The following is a 12,410-nucleotide window of genomic DNA, read 5'->3' as shown; positions in this document are numbered from 1 at the left end:
GTCGTCCACACGACGTCCAAGATAAGAAGAGGAATACAACAGAAGATCGTGAGGTCTATAAGTTATAAAAGGTATAACTAGTTATTAGTTTTCGCATCATAACTAGTTCATCCTTTTATTTAGATCTTGAAATATCAAACACAAGAGGTTAATGAATCTAGGTAATCAAATTTATATTTTTTGATTTTGTGTTTCTTTTGTTTTTCAAACTTGTGATTAGATTGTACTTTTTGGTTAAACCTAGGGTTACTATAAGGAAATTAAATATTAAATTTCGTGGAAAGACTTTGTCTAGGAAGTGGTGGATGCTCCTATACCCAAGAAGGCCTAGTGTCTCGCCATGTTTAACCTGGAAGCCGATCTCTAAAATTAATATTTAATTAAATTTGTAACATGGGTGGATTTGGATCAATAATGTTAAGCATCGTTTGCGATCCAAGTCTAAACCATTAAGAACAGATAAGTTGAATTTGGAATCAATAATGTTAAGTTCCGTTTGCGATTCCAAATTTAATTTCTAAAGAACACAATAGGTTGTTAGGAATGGTTCAGGACTTGTACAAAATTTTTTTACAGGGGAACCGGTTCGATATTCCGAGTATCAACCAATACATCGGCTATTAACCTTTGAATCCTACTCAAGTTAATATGACTCAACCTTAGATGTCAAAGATATGTTTGGTTTATTTCTGAAGGTTACTTTCTCTTATTAGAATTAGAAGATGTGTTATTAATTTTCATTTGTTGTATCATGAGAGTTATTGGATTAAGAGTATACAAATTGTCAACCAACGCACCAGAACAAATAACCACCCTATTTTTCTTGACAACCACTTTGTCATCAAAAGAAATAGAATATCCATCCATGAATAATTTAGAAACTGAAATTAAGTTCTTTCTAAAACATGGTACGTAAAGATAATTTTTCAAAATCAAAGTTTTATTCCTATCAAAAGATAAATAAACATCTCTCATTGCAACAACCACCACTCTCATAGCATTGCCCATGTAGATGATGATCTCCCCTTCATGTAGTCATCGGGTTTCCTGGAACCCTTGCAATGAATTGCAGACATGATCAGTGGCTCCCGTATCTATACACCATGTACTAGTAGATAACACCGCTAAACATGTTTCAACGACTAATGAATAAGATATACCTTTATTATTCTCCTTTCTACGAGGACAGTCCACCTTCCAATATCCAGACTGCTTGCATGTGAAGCACTTGCCCTTTGGCTTTTTCACACCTGCCTGTGGCCCAGTCCCTTGAGGTCGAATCACTTTCTTTGCCGAACCAACTTGTTTCTTCTTCTTCTTTCCGCTTTTCGATTTAGATGCAGAAATGTTTTCAGCAATATGAACTTGAGAACTTTGACGAAATAGCCCTTCTGCCGTTTGGAGTTCTGGCAGAAGTTCTGTCAACGAATAAACTCTTTTGTTCATGTTGTAGTGCAGGCGGAACTGCTCAAAACTTTTCGGCAGCGTTTGGAGAATGATATCGACCTGAGTTTCCCCATCGATTTCAGCTCCAAGGACTTACATCTCATTCAAATGAGCCATCATCTTGAGGATATGATCCCTCATGGGTGTCCCTTCAGTCATGGTGGTCGTCATTAAGTTTCTCATGGCCTCCTGCTTGGCAGCCCGATTCTGGTGTCCGAAGAGTTCCTTGAGATTGAGCATCATGTCATAGGCAGTGGGTATGGCCTGATGCTGATGTTGCAACATATTTGACATAGAAGCCAAAATGTAACACCGCACCATCTCATCCGCCTCGACCCATTTCCTATGTCTCTCTATCTCCTCTTCACTAGAATCCTTATCAGGCACGCTAGGATAGACCTCAAAAAGTACGAACTTGTATTCTTCAGCAGTTAAGACAATGTCCAAGTTTCGTTCCCAATCAATATAATTTGGACCAGTAAGTTTGCTTTCTTTTAAAATAGCAGCAAGAGAATTGAAAGCCATTTTGAAATCCTGAGAATCACAAAATAAAATATTTGGTCAAAACTTTAGAATTTAAAATAATATTGATTCCTCAAACAATATAATTTAAATTCATCAACACCTCAAAATACCGTGAATTTTGTATATCACGATAGTGTGGACGTATACTAATTCAAACATTTGTAAGAGGAGGTTTTACCCATTAATTTTATTATCTTGTCAATCTAACTTTATGACAAATAAAATTAATAGTTGATTCATCTTCGGTCACACAAATAATAGCAGTAACTCCGATGGGGAGGATACTATTAAATGCGCCTAAGTTTATAACATTACTTGATACTTAGTCCATTAATTAGGATTGTTCCCCTTCAGATGGAGAAGATCACACATACCTAAATAATTTCCTATAATCATCCATAAAGGAAGTTTGATCTAGTGATCCGCAAACAAACTCATCCGATATGGAGGAAGGCACTTAAAGCCAACGCGTAAGTTTGAATGCATCACTTACAAACCAGTAATGAAGACCGTGGAATTTATTTAAATAATCTCTCTCCCACTTAGTTATTTAAATTGAGGAATTTTAACATGCACGCACATCACAGCACATAAAAACAGCATATAAAGGCAATAAATATGAAAATAAAATTTTCAACTATTATGGCATCATCCATCGCTGCCCTCCAATATGCCGCCAATGGATCAAGCCATCGTGTCTATCTTGCTTCCTTCTTTGTCGTGCCTCTGGTCCTCAAAATAACACCACACATAGCAAGAATACAAGCTGCAACAAAAAAATAAAAATTTACATTTATCGATTCTATATTCCACAAAGAAATTTACATGTAATCTAAATTGAACAAAATGTAAAAAAAAATAATATGGCAACCGACCGTATTTAATTATTACAACCATGCACACACAACAACCTCGACATGGCCGAGGGTTCAAATCACATACAAACACACAAAGTCATAATAGTTGGATCTAGGATGCCTGCAACCGCAGAGTTAATCTATCTAGCACATCTTACTATTATCCGGTCTAAACTTATGTATGAGCAGTGCATAATTTAATCGAAAACCAATCACACAGAGGCAGAAAACTCGCTCTGATACCACTTGAAGGCGCTGAAATTCCGTTATGTTTAAATTTCCTTATACAAAAATTGTACAAGTATAGAACTATTCCTAGCAACTCGCATGTTCGATCAGACATGTGTTTGATCAATCAAGCAAGTTCTTGATTGATCAAAGCACACCTTGATCGAAGTACAAGCTCGCTAGCCTCTTATGTTGGTATTCACAATTGATACAAAGAAAACTTAAACTAATTACACAACGAAATTAAAGAACTAGTTGTACCTTTCTTCGTAGCTAAAGACCTCTTGATCTTCTACCGTATTCCTCTCCTCTTCTTGGACGTCGTGTGGATGACGATCTACCAAGACAAAACCACCCTCCTTCTCTTCTCGGTTTCCAAACCACCAGTTACTAAAGGAGACTCTAGGATAGGGCACCTTCTAATCTTCTTCCTCTTCTTCCTCTTCTTCAAGTCGCCGACCACCAATGGATTGCTAGGAAGGGGTGTCAGCCCTAGCTAGGAGAGGAAGGGGGTGTCGACCCTAAGCAAGCAGAGAAGGGGGCGACCCTTGGTGGAGGTGGCGCCGACCCTAGGTGGAGGATAAGGTGGCGCCGGCCACAAGGGGAGAAGAGAATTGTGGAATTAGAAAATTAAGTTTTAAGGGTCACCACCTACTCCTTTTTATAGGCTTACCGTTGGTTACAAAGAAAGAAAAATAACATAATTCTGTTTAGAAAAAATCTCTCTTTCTATAATGGAGAAAATCAAACCAAGTTAAGTTAAACCAAACTGGATGGGTGGATGCGAGACTTTATATAGAGGCTACAACAAGGATCTAGAGGAGGAATTAGTTTAGGCCTCCTGATGGGCTTGAGCTTCCTGTGTTCGGCCCGATCATCCAACCCAAGTCCATCAATAATAACTCATACCACTAAAAGGTTATTATTAAACTACCGCATCAATCCCATATTACAATATGAGCTCCTTCTTATCATGAGTGTGTTAAACTCCCTGTGTTTAAGATATCGTATGTCCGTTAATTAAATGAGTTACTGACAACTCAATTAATTAACATATAATTCCAAGAGTAGTACCACTCAACTTTATTATCATGCCGAACTAAGTCCACCTGCAGGGTTTACATGATAATCCTTATAAGCTCCTCAAGGGGATATCATCTACCTAAATAATTAGGACACAGATTCTTTATATAATCAACAACACATTATATAAATAGTATTATTTCCCAACTCATCGAGTCTATTAATTTAACGAATAAATCTCACTCATTGATAAGTTAAAGAAATAAATACTAAGTATACGTGCTTGTTATTATATAGGGATTAAGAGGGTGCACATTCATAATAATAGAGGTTTTGTTCTTTTATGTAGTCAGTACAAATCGAACAACCTCAAATGGTCCTGCTCAATACACACATAGTGTATTAGTGTAATTTTATAGTCAAGACAAACTAATACCAAATTACACTACGACCGTTCCAATGGTTTGTCCCTATCCATCTTGGTTGTGAGCTACTATTTATAATTTATAAGGAACAGGTAACATAATCTTCTGTGTGGCACCATACACCATGTTGTCTACAATATAAATTAAATGGACAACTGCATTGACATATATATAAATATAAAATGCAGACATTTGACCAAAGTGATTCTCATTTCAAAATATCTCAAAATATATGGTCATACAAAAGCAATGCTTATAGTATGCATCCCAATAAATCTAACTCTGGCTCTGTCGAAATTAAATCTACAATAATTTTATCTACAGTCACACAGTCTATCAACTTTTTGACTGTGTCAACATGATAGTTAAGCCAACTCCACCATAGTATTCTAGGAAATAGTTCAGGATGGTCTGGATCAATGATGTTGATGTGCTCACACACCCATACCTACAATATGATTATAAAAATAAAAAATATTCATACCCAATATCAAAATACATAAATATAATCGAACTTATAGCCAAAATATTTGGAAATTCCTTGAGCAAGGGGGCCTTGGGCATTGACTCAGCAACAAGTGGTTTTGGTCTCAATGTAAGCTCCAAGCCAATGACTTCTAATTGAGGAGCCATGAAACTGTATACCGCATTGCACCAGTTAAACCTAGCAATGTTGTCAAAATCATCTATACAGTCAATTACGGATAGCACAGGTATTCTAAGAACGTTGTTATTACCACAAAATAGGACAGTTACAAAAAAATACATGATATACAGCTGACAGTACAGCTTGTCATTTGATCTTAACTTTCTTATAAGTTTCTCCAAATATTTGGCAGAACAATCAGACTCTTGGAAAAACTCCATGTACAGTTGGCTGGAGGCCTCATTTAAATCGAGACAAACTATCTCTCCATTGTCGAGTAGGCTTAGAATCAGTACAACATCTTCCTTTGTAAATTTCAATTTTTTCCCCGTGGAAGAGGACTTGTGTTCATGATCCCAGCTATCAAACATATTATGGACCTGAGCTCTTACAAACGAACTAATAGGGAGATCAAGGATCCACGAAAAGGGTGTCCCTCGAATCATCTGTTCTTGTTCTACAGACGGTTGAACAGAAGAAATAAATTTCCTAAAATAGCAAAGGGTACTTTTTCAGTTCACTCTTTTAGTTCTTCTTCTGTTAACATAACTTGGATAACTTGGTCGAGCAACACTTCCACTTGTCGACGCTCCTTTTGTAGCTGTGTCGAACTTAGCAACAATAAATCAACAATCACACAGAAAAAAACTCTTAGATTTCATAATAACAGGTGTGCTCTTATTCTAACATTGTCCTTATCAATACACAAATCCTAGATGAAATCATTATAGATATTACCACTGAATAAGCAACGGAGGTACATACAAAACCAGGGGTCAGATCCCAGTGATGCTAGAGGAACGCCTCCAATGGAGCAATGTAGATTGCCTTCGAGAAGATGACTGCGACCGAATCAGGAGAGTGGGAGATTGTGCTGTGATTCAAATATTTACCTGATATCCCCCTATATCAAGCCCAACATCGAAATATAATTTATTATAATTGGTTAACTTTTTAGTTCTTTATTTTATATTTAATCTCTTTAATGTATTATATCTAATAATCTTATTTTTAAATCTTATCTGTATGCTCTGATTTTTATATTATTTTGAGAATTTTTTATTTATTCATATTTATTATTATTATTATATATATTCATATTTAATCTAGTTACTTTATACTATATATTAAAGTTTATATATATATTATTAAAATGTATTTTATATTTTATAGATATATTTAAGTTCATTATATGGTTTTTTTTAATCTATATAATATATTTTGTTTTCTTTACATTAAATTTTAATATTAATATATATTTATTTTTATATATATTTTATTTAAAATTTAAATTTTAACATTTGATATATTTTAAGTTCCTAGTTGTCACGGAACATGTGAAACTTATGAATTTCCATTCAATGAACAACAACACACACCTGTCGACTTTTAATTTAGAGGGAAAACACCTACCTTACCACCAATTTATTTTAATTGGCAACAATTAGTAAGATATTTAAACTAAATTCTAATAGAATTAGAAATTTCCAATCACACGTTTAAATTACTTCACATCAAGTGCTCGACCTATAGCCTATTTGAATTTCTAAACTAATTCATGAATCACAATACATAGCAAGTTTTTAGTTTATAGAATGGAGATATAACCTCAAGTTTTAGATATCGAGATCATCAACTTGGATTGTGATCGGTTGAACAAATCGACCGAGGTGCAAAGTAATCAAGCCCACGTTGGGCATGATATGATACCTTATCAGGCCCAACGTGTGCCTGATATATCTTATATCAGGCCCAACTTGGGCCGATATAATCCCATATTAGGCCCAACGTCAAGGCTGAACATTCTTGAAATGCTTGATCACCTATAGAGAGTTTTAATCAGTAATATATAGCACAGTTCCAATCCTCACAACACCACAAACTCACGAGACTTTAAATGAGTTCAATCAGAGAAGTCTAGGTCCATTAGTGGGTCTTGACTGAAACCCACTGATGGGGCTACGACACTTATATTTCTTTAAATTCCCATTCCCTAGGAAGGCTTAAGAGGGGAGAATCTATATATGGTGTCAAATCTTGGTTCTAACCAATACAAATGAAGTTATTGCTCCGTGCCAGTTAGCACGGAACATGTGAAACTTTTGGATTTTCATTCAATGAACAACAACACACACCCTATCGAATTTTAATTTACGGGGAAAACACCTACCTTACCACCAATTTATTTTAACTATCAACAATTAGTAAGATATTTAAGCTAAATTCCAATAGAATTAGAAATTTTCAATCATATGTTTAAATTACTTCACATCAAGTGCTCGACCTATAGCCTATTTGAATTTCTAAACTAATTCACGAATCATAATACGTAGCAAGTTTTTAGTTTATAGAACAGAGATATAGCCTCAGGTTTTAGATATCGGGATCATCAACTTGGGTTGTGATCGGTTGAATAAACTGGTCGATGTGCAAAGTAATCAGGCCCACGTTGGGCCTGATAAGGTATCAGCATGGGCCTGATATATCTTATATTAGGCCCAACTTGGGACTGATATGCTCCCATATTAGGTCCAACGTCAAGGCTAAACATTCTCGAAAAGCTCGATCACATATAGAGAGCTTTAAATCAGTAATATATAGCACCGTTCTACTCCTCACAACACTACAAACTCACGAGACTTTAAATTCAATCAGAGAAGCCTAGGTCCATCAATGGGTTTTGACTGAAACCCATTGATGGGGCTACAACACTTATATTTCTTTAAATTCTCATTCCCTAGGAAGGCTTGAGAGGGGAGAATCTATATATGGTGACAAATCTTGGTTCTAACCAATACAAATGAAGTTCTTGCTCCGTGCCAGTTGGCATGAAACATGTGAAACTTATGAATTTTCATTCAATGAACAACAACACACACCCTATCGAATTTTAATTTACGGGGAAAACACCTACCTTACCACCAATTTATTTTAACTATCAACAATTAGTAAGATATTTAAGCTAAATTCCAATAGAATTAGAAATTTTCAATCACATGTTTAAATTACTTCACATCAAGTGCTCGACCTATAGCCTATTTGAATTTCTAAACTAATTCACGAATCATAATACGTAGCAAGTTTTTAGTTTATAGAACAGAGATATAGCCTCAGGTTTTAGATATCGGTATCATCAACTTAGATTGTGATCGGTTGAACAAACTGACCGAGGTGTAAAGCAATCAAGCCCACGTTGGGCATGATATGATGCATTATCAGGCCTAATTTGGTCCTGATATATCTTATACCAGACCCAACCTGACCCTAATATCATCTCATATCAGACCCAACTTCAAGGCTAAACATTCTAGAAATGCTCGATCACCTATAGAAAGCTTTAAATAAGTAATATATAGCATCATTGGAGTCCTCACAACACCACAAGCTCACAAGACTTTAAATGAGTTCAATTGGAGAAGTCTAGGTCCATCAGTGGGTTTTAACCAAAGCCCACTGATGGGCCTACAACACTTGAATTTCTTTAAATTTCCATTCCCTAGGGAGGTTTGAGAGAGGAAAATCTATATATGGTGTCAAATCTTGGTTCTAACCAATACAAATGCAGTTCTTGCTCTGTGCCAGTTCGCATGAAACATGTGAAACTTATGGATTTCCATTCAATGAACAACAATACACAACCTGTCGAATTTTAATTTACAGGAAAAACACCTACCTTACCACCAATTTATTTTAATTGTCAACAATTAGTAAGATATTTAAGCTAAATTCCAATATAATTAAAAATTTCCAATCACACATTTAAATTACTTCATATCAAGTGCTCGACCTATAGCCTTTTGAAAATAACAACATGAATCATTTGGTTTAAGCCCTGACTTAGTTAGAGTTGAAAATAAATTTACAAGACTTTTAAATTTCCAATCTCATCCTATAGAATTGAAATGTACTGTTGGACTGAGTCTATTATATTTCTGAAACTTCACAACTGTTAGCACATTTTTTATTTACAAATTGGAGATATGATGTGAAGTATTAGTTCTGTCTTGTTGGGATTGGTTTACACTTCTCATATCATAGATAAAACTATACTAAAAAATAAATTCTATAAACACAAATATAACAGTAACATGACTTTGCACAACTATTTTTCTTATATCACTATGAATGTACTACATGCAAAATATATGGATTCACTCCTCTTGCTTACAAAATATATAAATCAAGCATCATATTCATGTATACATATACAAGTAAGTCAAGAACCAGGGGCCGGTGGCATTCTACCGGTCCTACGATTATGGCCTAGTTGTTTGCACCGACTCCATTTAATTTTTACTTTCCCATTATGTTTTGACTCGATCCGTGCCTTCTTTCGCCTGCCCAGCTGCACAAGGCTACGGGGACATAGAACTATAATATTTTTTAGGCCACTAGGCCAAAATTCCTTTCTCTAGCAGGGGTAAATACGATCCATGTATGTCGCAGTCTAATTCTGTAAATGAAAATAATGCTCATAATATGGGAGGGTATCCATGTTCCGGTGAATGATGACAGCAATAGCATGTGAGCAAGGTAGTCCGGATATTTGAAACACCCCATGGTTATAATATTTTCTTTCCAAATTAACAATGAATGAAGCACCATATGTCTCTACTTACATTTTATATTGAGAGCAGGGGTGGACTTTATATCGTCTAACTTCCTCTCTCCTTGAATCCATTTCTTTGGTAGTATGAGGTGTCAAAGCAACATACCATTTTGAGGCTTCCTCCCTATGGTTAAAGAACCATTGAGCTATCTTTCTTCTGGTATTATCGATTAACATATTTATGGGAAGTTCACATGTATGTTTGAACAAAGTATTTAAACTCTCTACACAATTGATGGTTAGCATTGAGTACATTCTCCCACTAAAGTGTGCATTAGCCCATCTTTTAGGGTCAATGTCCTGAAGCCACTTATGGGCATCTGGATGTTTTTCAAACATGGATTACATTATGAGATCATATTGTAGTGTTGTGGTTGTTCGTGTTGCGGCCCAAAACAAGCCTAAAGCTGACCTACTGCAGTATCTATTACCATATTGCAAGACATGTGGTGCCAATAGAAAGCATGATGGCGGTCGAGTAGACTTTCCTTACTGCTGATATAATGCAATGATGTCTATCTGATACTATACTCATTGACTATGCATCAACAATAAAGAATCTCTTTGTATAATCCAAAAATTACTCCCACGCAGACCCACATTTAACTCCAGCGATGCCAAAGGCTACTGGGAGGACATTGTCATTAGCATCAATTGTTGTAGCCATCAACAACACTCTCGGATACTTCCCTCTTAGATGTGTGACATCAATTCCAATCAATTTGCGTAGATAAGACCTGAATACTCTTCTACAAGCTCCAAAACTCCAAAAACAACGTTTGAACTGATTATCCCCATTCCTGTGTAACGCCATATATGTTTCAGGATCTCTGACTCTTAACTTACGCAGATATAGTGGAAGATCTCTATATGCTTGGTCATAATCTCCAACAACTTTCTTATCGCTTTCTCCCGAGCTATGTATGTTTTTCTGTATAATATGGTCACTCCAAACTTAACTTTTATATCTGATATAATCATACTTGGTTTGTACTGTTCATTAGAAAGAAATTGCTCTTCAATAAAAGATGCTACAAAGGAGGAAGAGCATGCTTGGTGATCAATACTTTCCCTAATAGTGTCACATTAGTGTTCCTTTACATATTTCGTAACAGTGAACTCTATATCCCCGGGCAACTACTCTCTATGTACATAGTTGATTGAAATAGACAGCTTTTACTTTATTTTTTCAGGTGTCAACTGGATTATATTTCATATGTTTAACCATGACATATTTAACGAGTGCATTCTTAAACTCTTGTCGAGACGGAAAAATCTATCCAACACAAAATTCATGCTCATCTGTTGCCTCTTCAAGTGACCTTTGGAGTAATCGAGAATTTAGAATATATGAATCATCAGCTATTGGGAACTCCTCCTCTAAGTCACTGTACTACTCTAGAGAAATTTCAAATTGTTCAATCTACATATCATTAGTTAAAAATTCTTGTACATCTATATTGCATTGTAATTCCTCTCCAATTCGGGTATAATGCTCTAACTCCTCACTCCAAGTAGGCTCAAAGTAATCAACAAGTGTTATACAAGGATTTAAAAATCTCATCTTCTAGAAGACTTGTTTCTTCATTTAAATCAAATGTTAAAATGCTGCTTGTATTTTTATTTGTGTTCTGCACACCACTATACTCAGAAGATGATAGAATATTTATTTTGGATAATTTTCCTATATTAACTCCATGTCCCTTGCAAGAATTTTCATCAAACGTATTCCATATCTCAGAGAGAATTTCTTCAGTAATATGATCGTCTTGATAAAAAATTTAAAAACTAATTTAGTAAAGTTATATATTAATTTAGCAAAGACCACGTAACGTTAGATATGGTGCACATTAGATTTTTCATAATTTATCAGTGGTGGTGACAGAATCCGACTGATAGACCTAGGGTTTTGTAATTTTACATATTTTCAACCACTAAGAAGGTTTGAGCAAGGAAAAGGTATATATGCTATAAAATCTAAGTTTTAACTAAAGATCACGTTGGGCCTAATAACATTCCATATCATGCCCATGTTGGGCCTGATATGGGATGATATTAGGCCCAACTTAGGCCTGATATAGGATGATATCAGACCCGCATTAAAGCATAAACTTCTCGTAACATTGGACAACGACTGAGAGCCCTAAATAAGCAATGGATAACACAATTTAACTCCTTGTAACACCAAAAACTCACAACATGTTAAATGAGTGTAATCAAACATGTTTAGGTTGATTAGTGGATTTTGGTCAAAACCTACTGATGGACTTAGGTTAATTGGATTTATGCAAAATCCAGATAACTACGACGGGTTGAGCGATGAGAAGATAGATATGGTATCAAACTAAAATTTTTATCAACGAAGGAAGTGGACCTAATATAATCGCATATCAGGCCCAATGTACTGATACATACCATATCAACCTAACTTGTATGAACAACGTCTAGTTGAAATCTAGCATCACATTGGAGCACCTTGCAAACCAATTAAGTGATGAAGTACATCATATTACAGGTGTTGTTCAATATTTATTCTCTACACATCCAATAACATCATAAACACAATTTTTTCATTACCCTTTGCTACAAAAGTGAATTTTTTTTTAAACAATACTAACATATTTTATAGTAATAAATTTATACATATATTG

This window comes from Zingiber officinale, chromosome 8B (assembly GCF_018446385.1).
Source record: "Zingiber officinale cultivar Zhangliang chromosome 8B, Zo_v1.1, whole genome shotgun sequence".
Lineage (NCBI taxonomy): Eukaryota > Viridiplantae > Streptophyta > Magnoliopsida > Zingiberales > Zingiberaceae > Zingiber > Zingiber officinale.
This window is presented reverse-complemented; position numbering follows the sequence as displayed.